General features: G+C 36.7%; 1 protein-coding gene across 16 annotated transcripts in view; it reads right to left on the reverse strand.

The window, feature by feature from the left end:
- The window catches only part of LOC135198512 (discs large homolog 1-like protein), a 754,910-nt gene that overhangs the window by 430,591 nt on the left and 306,383 nt on the right, over nucleotides 1-17,936 (reverse strand). The window lies entirely within an intron of this gene.

Raw genomic sequence — 17,936 nt, forward strand, 5'->3', positions numbered from 1 at the left:
AGATCAGGCCCTAAGAACCAGATATGTTCAAAGTACGATAGACGGAAATAACATCTCTCCCATATGTAGGAAGTGCAATACGAAAAATGAAACCATAAACCACATAGCAAGTGAATGCCCGGCACTTGCACAGAACCAGTACAAAAAGAGGCATGATTCAGTGGCAAAAGCCCTCCATTGGAGCCTGTGCAAGAAACATCAGCTACCTTGCAGTAATAAGTGGTACGAGCACCAACCTGAAGGAGTGATAGAAAACGATCAGGCAAAGATCCTCTGGGGACTATGGTATCAGAACGGATAGGTGGTGATACGTTGCCAAAAACAGACCAGACGTGACGTTGATTGACAAAGTCAAGAAGAAAGTATCACTCATTGATGTCGCAATACCATGGGACACCAGAGTTGAAGAGAAAGAGAGGGAAAAATTGGATAAGTATCAAGATCTGAAAATAGAAATAAGAAGGATATGGGATATGCCAGTGGAAATCGTACCCATAATCATAGGAGCACTAGGCACGATCCCAAGATCCCTGAAAAGGAATCTAGAAAAACTAGAGGCTGAAGTAGCTCCAGGACTCATGCAGAAAGTGTGATCCTAGAAACGGCACACATAGTAAGAAGAGTGATGGACTCCTAAGGAGGCAGGATGCAACCCGGAACCCCACACTATAAATACCACCCAGTCGAATTGGAGGACTGTGATAGAGCAAAAAAAAAAAAAAAAAAAAAAAAAAATAATAATAATAATAATAATAATAATAATAATAAGTGCAATACGAAAAATGAAACCATAAACCACATAGCAAGTGAATGCCCGGCACTTGCACAGAACCAGTACAAAAAGAGGCATGATTCAGTGGCAAAAGCCCTCCACTGGAGCCTGTGCAAGAAACATCAGCTACTTGCAGTAATAAGTGGTGTACGAGCACCAACCTGAAGGAGTGATAGAAAACGATCAGGCAAAGATCCTCTGGGACTATGGTATCAGAACGGATAGGGTGATACGTGCAAACAGACCAGACGTGACGTTGATTGACAAAGTCAAGAAGAAAGTATCACTCATTGATGTCGCAATACCATGGGACACCAGAGTTGAAGAGAAAGAGAGGGAAAAAATGGATAAGTATCAAGATCTGAAAATAGAAATAAGAAGGATATGGGATATGCCAGTGGAAATCGTACCCATAATCATAGGAGCACTAGGCACGATCCCAAGATCCCTGAAAAGGAATCTAGAAAAACTAGAGGCTGAAGTAGCTCCAGGACTCATGCAGAAGAGTGTCATCCTAGAAACGGCACACATAGTAAGAAAAGTGATGGACTCCTAAGGAGGCAGGATGCAACCCGGAACCCCACACTATAAATACCACCCAGTCGAATTGGAGGACTGTGATAGAGCAAAAAAAAAAAAAAAAAAAAAAAAAAATAATAATAATATATAATATAATAATATAATAATAATAATAATAATAATAATAATAATAATAATAAGGATAATAATAAGGGAGGGATATGGGATATGCCAGTGGAAATTGTACCCATAATCATAGTAGCACTAGGCACGATCCCAAGATCCCTGAAAAGGAATCTGGAAAAACTAGAGGCTGAAGTAGCTCCAGGACTCATGCAGAAGTGTGTGACCCTAGAAACGGCGCACATAGTAAGAAAAGTGATGGACTCCTAAAGAGGCAGGATGCAACCCGGAACCCCACACTATAAATACCACCCAGTCGAATTAGAGGACTGTGATAGAGCAAAAAAAAATATATATATAAAAATAATAATAATGGTGTCACTAAGACCAGGGTTATATTATATTATATATATATTATAATATGAATATATTATATATATATATATATATATATATATATATGTTAGATACTTAGATTAGAGTACACCTATTTTTCATACACAATAATAATATAATAATAATAATAATAATAATAATAATAATAATAATAATAATAATAATAATAATAATAATAATAATAATAATAATAATGGATGCTGGGTATCAACTCAAGAAAAGAGGCAACAGAATTAACCATCTGATGTTCATGGACGACATCAAGCTGTATGGTAAGTGCATCCAGGAAATAGATACCCTAGTAAGGATTGTATTTGGGGACACCAGGATGGAGTTTGGAATAGAAAAATGTGCCTTAGTCAACATACAAAAGGGCAAAGTACCAAGGACTGAAGGGATAAAGCTACCAGATGGGAGCAACATCAAACACATAGATGAGACGGGATACAAATACCCGGAAATAATGGAAGGAGGGGACATAAAACACCAAGAGATGAAGGACACGATCAGGAAAGAATATATGCAGAGACTCAAGGCGATACTCAAGCCAAAACTCAACGCCATAAACACATGGGCAGTGCCAGTAATCAGAGAGAGCGCAGGAATAGTGGAATGGACGAAGGCAGAACTCCGCAGCATAGACCAGAAAACTAGGAAACATGACAATACATGAAGGACTACACCCAAGAGCAAATACGGACAGACTATATATAACACAAAAGGAAGGAGGGAGGGGACTACTAAGTATAGAGGACTGCGTCAACATCGAGAACAGAGCACTGGGGCAATATCTGAAAACCAGTGAAGACGAGTGGCTCAAGAGTGCATGGGAAGAAGGACTGATAAAAGTAGACGAAGACCTAGAAATATACAGACAGGAGAAAGACAAACAGAACAGAGGACTGGCACAACAAACCAATGCATGGACAATACATGAGACAGACTAAAGAACTAGCCAGCGATGACACATGGCAATGGCTACAGAGAGGAGAGAAAGAAACTGAAGGAATGATAACAGCGGCACAAGATCAGGCCCTAAGAACCAGAACTACCCAAAGAACGATAGATGGAAATAACATCTCTCCCATATGTAGGAAGTGCAATACGAAAAATGAAACCATAAACCACATAGCAAGCGAATGTCCGGCACTTACACAGAACCAGTACAAAAAGAGGCATGATTCAGTAGCAAAAGCCCTCCACTGGAGCCTGTGCAAGAAACATCAGCTACCTTGCAGTAATAAGTGGTACGAGCACCAACCTGAGGGAGTGATAGAAAACGATCAGGCAAAGATCCTCTTGGACTATGGTATCAGAACAGATAGGCTGATAGGTGCAAATAGACAAAATCAAGAAGAAAGTATCACTCATTGATGTCGCAATACCATGGGACACCAGATGAAGAGAAAGAGAGGGAAAAATTTGGATAAGTATCAAGACCTGAAAATAGAAATAAGTAGGATATGGTATATGCCAGTGGAAATTGTACCCATAATCATAGGAACACTAGGCACGATCCCAAGATCCCTGAAAAGGAATCTAGAAAAACTAGAGGCTGAAGTAGCTCTAGGACTCAAGCAGAAGAGTGTGATCCTAGAAACGGCGCACATAGTAAGAAAAGTGATGGACTCCTAAGGAAGTAGGATGCAACCCGGAACCCCACACTATAAATACCACCCAGTCGAATTGGAGGACTGTGATAGACCAAAAAAAAATAATAATGGCACAACTACGACTAAGGTATGCAAGAAATATTTAAAGTTAACGCTACTTAGAAGACGGTGCGTGCATCTGTATCCAGCATAATAATAATAATAATAATAATAATAATAATAATAATAATAATAATAATAATAATTTTTCGTGAGAGTCCTTTTTACATACGAAACATCTTCCTAGCTTCTCATACATATTTCCCTCATCAACCCTTTACTGCTGTTTATTTGCTTCCATGAAAGGGAATGAAAAGGTTGCCGAGTTCTGAATTTTTCCTGAAATGCTGGGAACACATAACTAGCGGGGGAGGTTCCCCCTGGTTTCATGTTTCCCAGAGTTAATGAGATACGCAGCTTCCACCAGTGTGCCAATTTATATCTCCCTCATTCTCTAGCGAGCATGAATGCATACATGCAAGTGTATACATATAGTTAAGTGTATATGTATATGGATTTATACAGATAATATATACATATTTATATATATATATATATACCCCTACTTGACTGGTGATTTCATTGTAATGCGCATTATATATTATATATATATGATATATGTATATATATACTTACAAATTTAATGAATGTATATATAATATATATCATTTATATTTATATATATATATATATATAGATATATTTTTAATAGTATATATATATATAGTTATATATAATATATATATTATATGTATATGTATATGTTATATATATATATATATATATATATATAATATATATATATATATATATATATATATATATATATATATATATACTACCTCTGCTTGACTTGTAATTTAATTGGAATATACAATGTTTTAATATATTGCATATTACAATTGAATTATATGTCAAGTAGAAGTAATATATATATATATATATATATATATATATATATATATATATATATATATATATAGAGAGAGAGAGAGAGAGAGAGAGAGAGAGAGAGAGAGAGAGAGAAAGACTTAAATACACTAAATTCATTTTGATTTCAACATCCATCAAGATTTTTTTTAGGCGATAATAACTGGAATAATGTGAGAACGCCAGGGCTTTCAGCGACCCGGGTTCGTAATAATTGTTTTTTCTAGGAAAAGCTGAGAAGATACAGCTTTCCTCCATTAAACTGTTAGCTCAAAGCCAGCATGAAACTGCTCGCACTGTCCTACAACAGAGCTTAAATATGCAATACTCTAAAAATAATATTCTATAAGGGTAAACAATTTTAACTTATCAAACGGATGACATCAACGGCAAACTGAGTGTGCTTTCAAATTCATTTTTTTTTTTTTTTTTTTAAAATAAACTTGAACCTTCACTATGACCGAACTACCAAGGATTCTTCATACTTTCACCTCCACTGAACTTAGACTGCCCACGGGACTTCAGACTCGGTTGTACTATCCACACACTACTATAGTAGATTCACACCACCCGTGCATCTGATGTCTAGGCTTAGTCCCTTACGACGCTCCTGATTGGCTGTTGATAAGCCAATCACATGGCTGGAAACTCTCAGTCTCTCTCGATGTCTTCCCCATCTTCCCTCAGGAGAGGTGGAACACACATCCTGCCCATGTGAACTCTCTCTCGTAAGACTGAGAATTTCCAGTCCTGTGATTGGCTTATCAACAGCCAATCAAGAGCGTCGTAAAGGACTGGCCTAGACATCAGGTGCACGGTTGATGTGGATCTACTAAAGGGATATTTAAAACGTCCACCTTTATCATGAACTGTACAGCGTATAATGCTGTATGGAATTCTCAGCCACGGCCCATGACACTTTCAGCCATGGTCCAGTGGTGGCCTGTGTTGTTGGCACTTAAAGCGAGCCAAACGCACAATCATGGCTAACTTGAACCTTAAGCAAAATAAAAACTACTGAGGGTAGGGGGTAGCAATTTGGTATGCTTGATGATTGGAAGGTGGATGATCAACAATAACAGTTTGCAAACCTCCAGCCTCAGTAGTTTTTAAGATCTCATTTTTAAGGTTTCAGAGTGGACAGAAAAAGTGCTGACGGAGAGACAAAGCCATCTCAATAGTTTTTTTTTTCACTGAAAACTAAAACTGGTAGGCTTACTTCTAATTCTCTCCTTTACTATGACTAGATTGCAAAGTATATTTGAATCTTCATTTCTACCAAGAAAAATGTAAAATAGACTTGTTTAAAAAAAATTTTTTTCTTGTCGGAGACAAAGATTTTTTAATCTTGAAAGAACATATTTTTTCTGAGGGAATGTAAAATATGATCTCATCAGAAAACTTTTTCTTATAGTTAATTTTAGAGAAAAAAATTTTTTTTAGACAAAAAAAGAACGATACTGCTTCTTATATATTCTCTGAACCACCCTAACACAAGCATCATTATTTCTTCCGAGAAAAATTGACTTCACATCTAACCTGGGGAATTCAGCAAGGAAAAGAATCCCAAATTACACTTGCACAATTCGTCTACGAATTTTACAAGGAGCAAGAGCGCTGGCTTGAAGCCAAGCATAATCGGATTAGACCCAACAACTCATACGATGAGACGAGGCTACTCATCCTCATTTCTTCATTTCCAGAAAAATAGTGAGTAGCTTCAAGTGTGAAATGATCACTATGGCACTGCTGTGTCCCCTTTTTTTTTATCTATCTATCTATAATAATAAAATCCGAGAGGATCCTGTTTGTCTTCCCATGGGTGATAGTAGGGTGAGACGCGACACAGCCACCTACCCACTGCAAACCAGTTTATCCGCCACACACAAGCAGGGGAACGGGAGGGTACCCAACCCTCCTTTAAAACCACTTTGTCCACCCCAGGCCGGGGCGGAGTAAGTAAGGGAACATGAGGATGGGGGAGACATCCATCCACCCTCCTCATGAAAACTTGTTTGTCCACCCTGGGTGGGGCGGAGTAGGTAAGGGGAATGGGAGGGTAGGGGAGACATCCATCCACCCTCCTCCTGAAAGCCTGTTTGTCCGCCCTGGGTGGGGGCGGAGTAGGTAAGGGGAACGGGAGGGTAGGGGAGACATCCATCCACCCTCCTCCTGAAAGCCTGTTTGTCCGCCCTGGGTGGGGGCGGAGTAGGTAAGGGGAACGGGAGGGTAGGGGAGACATCCATCCACCCTCCTCATGAAAAACTGTTTGCCCGCCCTGGGTGGGGACAGATTAGGCAGGGGATTGGGAGGGTAGGGGAAACACCAGCGCCGTTCCAGCGCGCGTAGCGCTCGCTAACAATCTCGTATCTTAATAAAATCAACCCTGAAGGCTGATTAATACGTATTTCAACTAGACCCTGGTATGACATAAGGACATCTGAAATGGAATAAAAGAAAAAAATGAAATAGACAAAGTATTAAAAGTATTAATCGGTTTAGAGCTCAGTCTCCAGAACGGCCATTGAAATAGGAGATAATCAGATTATGCGAGAAAATACGAAACCAGAAGTTATAATCCCAAGAAGATCCTGATTATGGAACCTCACTTGAAACGGATGATGATGTGAATACACAACAAAATCCGTAATCCAGAACATGTGACTTCACATCGGTATGATGTATTACGTAGAAAGATCAGGTATGCTTAGGCTTCGCGAGGTTTAATTTATTCATAGCGCATTTTCCATATGGCTGAGAATCAAATCCTTCATTACACTTTGCCAATACATGTAATAGTTAACTCTACCATCACACGTTACCCATACAAGGTGATGTTTAATTTTATCATCACATACTTCCATTACAGGTGATGTTTAATTCCATCATTACCCTTTACATACATACAGGTGCTATTTAATTTCACCATCACACACTATATATATATATAGGTGATTTAATTTCACCATCACATACTGTACACGTACAGGGATCATTTACTCCACCATTACACACTATAACATAAAAGACATTCGCGCACTAATCCCATACAGGTGTTATCTAATTTCACCATCACATACTCACACTATAACATAGCTGATGTTCATCTTCAGAATAAAATAATAATAATAATAATAATAATATAAATTAATAATCAATAATAATAATAATAATAATATAATAATAAGAATAATTAAGAAATACTAATAATAAGTAATAATAATAATAATAATACTCTACGTATGTAGAAACAGGAGTGGAATATGTACTCAAGTTTTCCATCTTCAATTACCAGTTAGGAATAACAATGAAGCAATGAATAATTTAAACGCTGATTGAAAAAAAAACATACATACACACACACACACACACACACACACACACACACACACACATATATAGATATATATATATATATATATATATATATCTATATATATAATAATATAATATTAAACGTTGATCACTTGCACAGATATTCTGTGCATTCACACAAATGACAGCAGCATCTCGTTCCAAGAGGATAGTATCTCAGTGGTATCCCTTAAATACAATACTTTTTGAATGAGGTCCTGTTTATATATATATATATATATATATATATATATATATATATAGATATAGATATAAATTGATAAAAAATTCAGAAATTTCAGGTAAAAAAAAAAAAAAAAAAAAAAAAAAAAACAAAAAAAAAAAAAAAAAAAAGACATTCGTCAAAAAAATATCAATTTCATATTTAGCATTACGGTCCACCGTAAACACTCGAGAATCTACGAGGAAATGACGTCTGGAGTGGAGCAAATATTTGTCCCCCTGACCTTTTTTCTTACCTGCGGCTCAAAACTGCCATTGGCAATCGCATCCCCTCTGTCCGTCACTATTATCTTTACAAGAGACGATTTAAGAACGAAACCTTGAGGAAAAAGAAAGAAAGAAGAAGAAGAAGAAAGAAAAACAGCCACTAGAGGGCCGAGACGACTGGTCACGACTGTACGGACGCTGGAACTTTTAAAAGTTCAAAAGAAATAATAGGAGGTAATAGGAGAAACAAAAAGAGGGTATCATTAATTAGAAAGGAAAAAATTAAATTAACAAAATGAATAAATAAATTGATAAAAAAAATAAATTATTAAAATACACAGAAGGTAATGGGAAATACAGAAAGAAGAGACGAGTTATCAGGAAAGAAATTGTATATTAACAAAATAATTAGTAAACCAGATAAAAATGCAGGTCAATTATTATTAAAATAAGCAAGGAGAATAATGTCTTTAGGTTAGTAATGCACTGAACCTCAGAAATGTAAAAGAAGTAACAGAAGGTAATAGGAGATATAGGAAGTACAGATCAATGATTAGAATATAATGAAAATAAATTAACAAAATAACTAAATAAGATTAAAAATATGAGTAAATAAAAAAAATACATGGAAAATTGATCTAGGGTAGTAATCCACTGCGTCTTGAGGGCAGGGTTCCGGGTTGCATCCTGCCTCCTTAGGAGTCCATCACTTTTCTTACTATATGCGCCGTTTCTATACTCGGTTTCTTTTTCCATCTGTCCACCCGCCTGTGGTGTTTGCGTATGGTAACCACTGCGTCCCGGGCTTTAGATAGTTACAGCTTACATTCAACAATAATAACAATATCCTATTTCGAATATTAACGGTGTAATTCGCATACAGTATATTATCAAAACACTTTTCAGTTGCAAATGAACACCCAGATATCCTTTTTTTTTTTACCTAAATCTTACACAACGTAACTATCTAAAGCCCGGGATGCAGTGTTACCATACGCAAACACCACAGGCGGGTGGACAGATGAAAAATAAAACAGATTATAGAAGTACACACTTCAGCATGAGTCCTGCAGCTACTTCAGCCTCAAGTTTTTCCGGGTTCCTTTAACCAATTATAGCCAAAGTCACATATTATTATTATTATTATTATTATTATTATTATTATTATTATTATTATTATTATTATTATTATAAGGAAACGTCATGTGTTATTGTTAGCCTTATTATTATATAATTAGTGAACCACATTAATAAAACCTCAAATATCTGTACAGGGATTAGTTATGATCAAGATTGTTTGGTTTATCTGGCATCGCAACTGCTAATGCATGATCAAGATCATCTCTACTCAATTATAATAACATCAATGACGTTTATCCTCGCTAATCAAACGAATAGATTTCGCGAATTACGAACACAAGTAATTCAAGTTTAGCAGAGTCATAAAAAAAAAAATTCGCAAAAGCAAACAGGCTTAATATTAGAACGTATTTTTGCTTTTCCTTCCAGATGCTCCTGGTGGGCGGTCCTGCCGTTTACTCAAAATTCCAAGGGCACCGATGAAGAGGGAGGGTGTATACGAGAGGATGTGTAAGTGTAGAAGTGTGTGTATGTATGACAGAGAGTTACATGGAGTTACAAGGATTAGGATGTCTCAAAGACTTGTTAGTCAATCCGAGAGAGAGAGAGAGAGAGAGAGAGAGAGAGAGAGAGTATACATACGAGAGAATGTGTAGGTGTGTAAAAGACTGAGTGAGAGAGAGAGAGAACATGACCTTACAGACCTTACAGACCTTACAGTTCGTTCGGGTTGCCCCAGGTCCCTCAGTGTGAGGCACCTCTAATGTCTACCAGAGAGTTGCTAGTACATCTTCCGGTATATTTTGCATCTTCCAATCTTGGATGGTCTGGGATGCAGTTTAGATATTTGTCGAGCTTATTCTTAAACACATCTACGCTCACTCCTGATATATTCCTCAGATGAGCTGGCAACGCATTGAATAGACGCTGCATTATCGATGCTGGTGTGTAGTGGATTAATGTCCTGTGTGCTTTCCTTATTTTTCCTGGTATTGTTTTGGGCACTATTAATCTACCTCTGCTTGCTCTTTCTGATATTTTTAGTTCCACGATATTTTCTGTTATTCCTTCTATCTGTTTCCATGCCTGAATTATCATGTAGCGTTCTCTTCTCCTTTCTAGACTATATAATTTTAATGATTGTAGTCTTTCCCAGTAGTCAAGGTCCTTAACTTCTTCTATTCTAGCTGTAAAGGACCTTTGTACACTCTCTATTTGTGCAATATCCTTTTGATAGTGTGGGTACCATATCATATTGCAATATTCAAGTGGACTACGAACATATGTTTTATAAAGCATAATCATGTGTTCAGCTTTTCTTGTTTTGAAGTGCCGTAACAACATTCCCATTTTTGCTTTACATTTTGCCAAAAGAATTGCTATTTGATCATTGCATAACATGTTCCTATTCATCATCACACCAAGGTCTTTAACTGCTTCCTTATTTGTGATTGTCTCATTATTAGGTCCCCTATATGCATATAGCTTTCCTTCTCTGTCTCCATAATTTATTGATTCAAATTTATCAGAGTTAAATACCATCCTATTTTCCTCTGCCCAATCATATACTTTGTTAAGGTCTCTTTGTAGAGCGTTCCTATCTTCATCACAAGTAATTTCTCTACTTATTCTTGTGTCATCAGCGAAACTACTCACTACCGAATCCTTAACATTACTGTCTATGTCTTCAATCATAATAACAAACAGTATTGCAGCTAACACCGTACCTTGTGGCACACCGGATATTACCTTGGTTTCATCCGATTTCTCATCGTTTGCAATAACTATCTGTTTTCTGTTGTGTAAAAATTCTTTTAACCATCTTCCTATTTTATCTACGATATTGTGTTTTCTAATTTTCTTTGCTAATATATTATGGTCTACTTTGTCAAAAGCTTTTGCAAAGTCTAGATATACCACATCTGTTTCATTTCCGCTTTTCATATTTTTGAATATGTTCTCACGGTGGACTAACAGTTGGGTTTGTGTACTTTTTCCGGGTACGAAACCGTGTTGTCCTATATTAAACAAATTATTTTTTTATTAAATGTTTCATAATATTTTTCTTCATTACCCTTTCATACACTTTCATAATATGTGATGTTAGACTCACAGGCCTATAATTACTTGCCTCAAGTCTTGATCCACTTTTGAAAGTAGGGGTGATATATGCTAATTTGTGCTCATCATAAATCTTGCCTGTATCTACACTTTGTCTTAATAATATTGCAAGTGGCTTTGCGATAGAATGAACTACTTTCTTTAACAAAATAGCAGGGATTCCATCAGGCCCTGCAGCAGCTCCATTTTTAATTTCATTAATTGCCTGCACAATATCAGCTTCATTAATTTCTATGTCAGCTAAATATTCACTATTTTCGTCCCTTACTTCTATATCATTATCTTCATTATCTATTCTAGGGGTGAATTCTCTCTTATATCGTTCTGCCAGTATGTTGCAAATTTCCTTTTTTCATTCGTTAATCTCCCTTCAATTCTCAGAGGGCCTATTTCTATTCTTCTTTTATTCATCTTCTTCGCATATGAGTATAATAGTTTGGGGTTTTGCTTGATATTTAATAGGGTTTTTTCTTCCAAGTCCCGTTTTTCATTTTCTTTTGATTGTTTTATCTTTTGTTCTGCATTTTCTATCTTACTTTTTAGTTCTATAACTTTCCATGCATTTTTTTCTTTTGCAAGACCTTTTTTCCACTTTCTGATTTTCTGGAACAAGATCCTTCTGTCTCTTGGTATGCATGAATGATGTTTACTTTTCTTCTTCGGTATATAAATCCACTATCCACTATTTTCTCTAATATTTTATATAATATCTCCGTATTTACTCTTATGTCATCGCTTACGAAAATGTTATCCCAATCTTTGTTTAATTCTTCTTTATTTATTTCTGACCATTTTATATTTTACTGTAGAGGTTGTATTTTCCATATCCTTCCCACTTTTTCATTTCTTGCTTATCTCTGTTTTCACTTGCTTTGGAATGAACTGTTAATTCTATGACATTATGGTCTGAAATACTCGCATTATAAACTATTATTTCTTTAACATAATTCACCTCGTTCACAAATACTAGGTCTAAAGTATTTTCCTTTCTTGTTGGCAGGTGATTTATTTGTTGAATGTTGTATTCTAGTAGCATATCTAATAGCTTTTCGAATTGCCTCTTATCTTCTGCACTACTATTACTCTCTTTTTTATATGTATAAGTACATCCACAATCTCCTATTCGTTCTTTCCATTCTACGAAAGGAAAGTTGAAGTCACCAGATAGGAGAATAGTCCAGTCCTTGTGATTTCTACATATATCATCCAATTTTTCAATTATTAAGTCAAACTCTTTAGTATTAGGAGGTCTATATATTACTATGTTCATTAATTTTTCAGATTCAAATTCTACCGCTATTAGTTCACATTCTGAGTTACTATATTTCTCATATATTTTTCCTTGTTTTTTGTCTTTCCCATATATTGCGGTTCCCCCTTGATTCCTATTTTTTCTATCTGATCTATAAGTTTGGAACCCTTTTATTTGATCATGTACGAGAGAAAAGAAAAACGAGAGAACGTGTAGGAATAAAAGAGAGAGAGAGAGAGAGAGAGAGAGAGAGAGAGAGAGAGGAGAGAGAGAGGGAGAGAGAGGAGAGAGAGGAGGGGGGGGGGTGCGTGTGTGTCTCTCGCAATCCTGCATGTGGGTATGCACATGCATCCCGCTGTCGTCATCGCAACTCGATCCCTCTTTGTACGCGAAGCTTAATCCTGCCGGCATTAAAGGGGACCTGGGAACACTTCCATGAGAGCAGAAGGTTCCTCCTCCCTCGTTGGTCTCGACACGACGCAGGTCAGACGAAAGAAGCGCGCGAGCGCGCTCGGAGGAGTAAGAGTTGCAGGGAAGGTATCTACTGCAGTCAAGGCCCTTGTGTCTACTACTGAGAGAGAGAGAGAGAGAGGTGGTCCCGTCCACAAATTCTGATTTTCTGGATAGAGAGAGAGAGAGACCTTAGTGTTTCCAACCTTGAAATACATTTTAAAGATAAAGGCAACCTATCGCAGTTATGGGCCTCGTTTATTCCAACAGAGAGAGAGAGAGAGAGAGAGAGAGAGAGAGAGGTACCCCTGTCAAGGATCTAGTGGTTCCAACACTGTGGGTGTAAGAGACAGACGGGGGAGGGAAGGAGGGAGAGGGAGAGGGAGAGGGAGAGGGAGGTGGAGGGGGAAGGGTTAGAGTTCGGGTGGGGGTGGATTGCAGAATTTCTAGCACAGTAACAGTCCTCGTTATGTCCTGCATTTTTCCTCCTGACAAACACATCTGACCTTTTTAATAAGGGAAACTAATACAGAGGATTTAATTCAACTTACCAATAGCAGGATGACAACGCGTTTTTAAACCGTACCTGGAAAGAGAGAGAGAGAAGAAATGATTAGACATTAATTAATGTAAACAAAAGAAGCGGCCATTACGCGTCAGGGGAAAAATCTTGTTAGAATTTCCCAGGGTATAAACGGATAACAACCGCTGGTAGAGTGAATATTACAAAGAATTCTATCAATAAGTTAGTATATCTTAGTTTAACGAGACCACTGAGCTGATTAACAGCTCTTCTAGGATTGGCCCAAAGGATCAGATTTTTATTTATGTGGCTAGGAACCGATTGGCTACTTATCGACGGGACCTACAGCTTACTGTGGGATCCGAACCACATTACATTGAGAAATGAATTTCTAATCACCAGAAATTAATTCCTCTGGTTCCTCACTGGCAGCAGCGGGAAGCGAACTTGGGCTACCAGACTGATAGGCGAGTACGCAACCCACTCGTCCACTGAGGAACTATCTGTATCAATTAAAAAAATTCATAATCATATGTATAAATGATGGAATAAAGCAGATTTGTGTGTGTGTGTGTGTGTGAAACAGTGTGTTTAGGACGAAATTGGGTAAAACTGAAAATCTTTCAGGGCAAATAATTTCTCTTAAGAGAATAACCCGAATAATTTTTGTCTTTTCTGCCATAATTTACTGGTAAATGTCGGGTTGTTTTTCTCAGATAATGTCTGTAAAATAAAATTATCAAGTTTAGTATAGAATCCAATATGTCTGATTTTAAGTGCTGAAAAATACTATTATGGAAGCAGATACAATTCGGCTGCAGCCATCACTGTCAATGTCAAATAACTTGGTTGGAAAATTTATTTATTACTATAACGAAGAAACATTAAATACGAAAGACTGATTCACGTTTATAGCTTAAGGGACAAGAAGAAACAAGTACTTGAGATGAACCATGTGTCTAGAGAAAGGAACCGAAACTTTGCAGAATCTTTGGGTTTTAGTCAAAGGAACCACACCTTGAGAACAACATAGCGTTCGATCAAAGGAACCAAAACTTGGGAGCAACAAAGCTTTCAGTCAAAGGAACCAAATCTTGCGAGCAACATAACGTTCATTGAAAGGAACTAAAACTTGAGAGCAACATAGCGTTAATTGAAAGGAACTAAAACTTAAGAGTAACATAGCGTTCATTGAAAGGAACTAAAACTTAAGAGCAACATAGCGTTCATTGAAAGGAACTAAAACTTAAGAGCAACATAGCGTTCATTGAAAGGAACTCTAAAACTTAAGAGCAACATAGCGTTTAGGCAAAGGAACCAAAACTTGAAAGCAACATAGCGTTTAGCCAAAGGAACCAAATCTTGCGAGCAACATAGCGTTCATTGAAAGGAACTAAAACTTGAGAGCAACATCGCGTTTAGGTAAAGGAACCAAAACCTTAGAACAACATAGCGTTTAAGCAAAGGAACCAAAACTTTAGAGCAACATAGCTTTTAGGCAAAGTAACTAAAACTTGAGAGCAACATATCGTTCAGTCAAAGGAACCAAAACTTGAGAGCAACACAGCGTTCATTCACAATACCCTAAGCAACATAACGTTCAGTCAAACCATCTCTCGAGAACAACACAGCATTTAGTCAAAGGAACTAAAACTTGAGAGCAACATAGCGTTCAGTCAAAGGAACCAAAACAGAGCAACATAGCGTTCAATCACAATGCCCAAAGCAACACAGCGTTCAGTCAAACCATCTCTTGAGAGCAACAAAGCTTTCAGTCAAAGGAACCATATCTTGAGAGGATCATTGCGCAGGAACCGTGCGTCTAACCAAGAGAACCAATACGGACCCCGAACCTCCTCCTCCTCCTCCTCCTCCTCGTCTTTTAGCGGGGCAAGCGATATGCGATAGTGATTTGGCCCTTAACGTCTCACTGCTAATGAGTATTTCTCACTGAATGATAAAAGATCTGAACGGGTTTAATGGAATGCGTTAATAATGGACGTCTGATTGATCGAACGGTTCATTCTGATACTGCATTATTAATTTTCAGATGATATGGAGAGAGAGAGAGAGAGAGAGAGAGAGAGAGAGAGAGAGACGGGGTTTCGGGCTTTGTAGCGGTTTTTATTAAAGTTAAATAATTAACGACCAATTAATAGACTCCATTACAAACCCATTTGATATTCGATGAAGTATAATTGGAGTTGACGGAATAATGCATAAGCAAAGCCTCTTGAGAACTAGACGAGCCTCTACATGCGAAACAAAGGCATACACGCTTGTCCATGGGTAAACTCATTAAAAAATAATAAAACAAATAAAAAATAAGAAATAAAAACATTTGAGGCATTACAATATCAAATTTAGCCCAAAACTAAGCGACGGGACCTTAGAGGTAATTCAGCGCTGAAAGGGGAATTGAGAGTAAAGGTTTTAATTGAGAGTAAAGGTTTTAAGTGTAAAGGGAGGAAAACCTCACAGTTACACTTTTTTTGAATCACTTTTGACTATCTAACTACGGAAGAGTCTCCAAGACACAATCAAAATATTTTTTTAAAAGCACTTCTTATTCTATCACTTTTGAGTATCTACAAGTGGTAGATTCTCCAAGACACACTTAAAATGACCTAAAATAACTTAAAATATTTTCAACAAACAGTCTTCTTTTTTATCACTTTTGAATATCCACAAGCAAGTGGAAGAGTCTCCAAGACATTTAATTGACCTAAAATATTTTTTAAAAAGTACTTCTTATTCCATAACCTTTGAGTATCCACAGGTCTCCACTACAAAATTAAAAAGACTTAAAATATATATATATAAAACAGTGCTTCTTATTGTCTCACTTTAGATTGTCCACAGGTATGCAGAAGAGTCTCCATAACAAACTGAAAATGCCTATTATTATTTTCAATAATCTGCTTACTTTCTTTATCACTTAAAATGACGAACTATTTTCAATAAAAAAAGTTTCTTTTTTTTTTTTTACCACTTTTGACTATCGACAGGTAAGTGGACGAGTCTCGCCTCTATCTCGCGAGGGACGCAGAGAGAGAGAGAGAGAGAGAGAGAGAGAAGAGAGAGATAGAGAGAGAGAGAGAGAGAGAGGAGGGGGGGAGGAGGGGGTGGGGGGCACCTATTTCCTAGGGGATGACAATTTATCGGCAGATATGATGGATTGGTTGTTCGAGAGAAAACTGCCCTTGCATTCATAAGCTCTGGTGTAAAGGAATAAAAGAAGGCCTCGCTATTTTTTTTTTTTTTATTTCACATGCAAAAACTTTATTGTATACACTGAAATCTTTCACAGTCCATATGAATATTTGATAATAATAATAATAATAATATAATAATAATACTAATAATAATAATAATAATATTAATAATAATAATAATAATAATAATGATAGTCAAGACCATGATAGTACTGATAATAAATTCACATGTAAGTAAAATGATGTAGTTCGTGTGTTTGATTATGTATGCATGAATGCATACACACATACTACATATAAAATACATACATGCACACACACACACACACACACACACACACACACACACACACACACATATATATATATATATATATATATATATATATATATATATATATATAATGCGTATGCATTATGTGTGGGCATGTATGTATGTAGTACTAGAAAATATAGAAAAATAAAAAGAATATAAGAATATACATATATATTACACAAACACGTGTAAACATATATATATATATATATATATATATATATATATATATATATATATATATTGATATATTTACATATAAATATGTATAAACGGCAGGTATAAACGACATCAAACGAGCCGAATAGTTATTAATAAATCCATCAATCATCTTTTCATCAAAATCCCCGGAAATGTTTGACTGTTCGGTGTCTCGACCCTCCCCCGACAAGAGCGCGCCTCGGATGCTGCCGAAGGGGGGAAGTTTAATTGCATTACCCATCAATTACGCGGAGTTCCGAAGGGCCTCCTTTAACCCCCCGTCGCTCCTCTAAGGGACCCATCAAACTCAGGGCCCTTTAATGCGAGCGCCCCATTCACGGGGCCAACATAATAATCAGACGTTTGGCAAATGAACAGGTGGGGCCCCTCATTCATTCAGAAACGTCTGTTTGGGAAATGAGATAAATGAGTGGAAATGAGATCAATGAGAGGGATTGAGATCAATGAGTGAAAATGAGATAAATGAGAGGGAATAAGATAAATATGTGGAAATGAGATCAATGAGAGGGATTGAGATCAATGAGTGAAAATGAGATAAATGAGAGGGAATAAGATAAATAA

Source organism: Macrobrachium nipponense, chromosome 22, assembly GCF_015104395.2.
Source record: "Macrobrachium nipponense isolate FS-2020 chromosome 22, ASM1510439v2, whole genome shotgun sequence".
Taxonomy (NCBI): Eukaryota; Metazoa; Arthropoda; class Malacostraca; order Decapoda; family Palaemonidae; genus Macrobrachium; species Macrobrachium nipponense.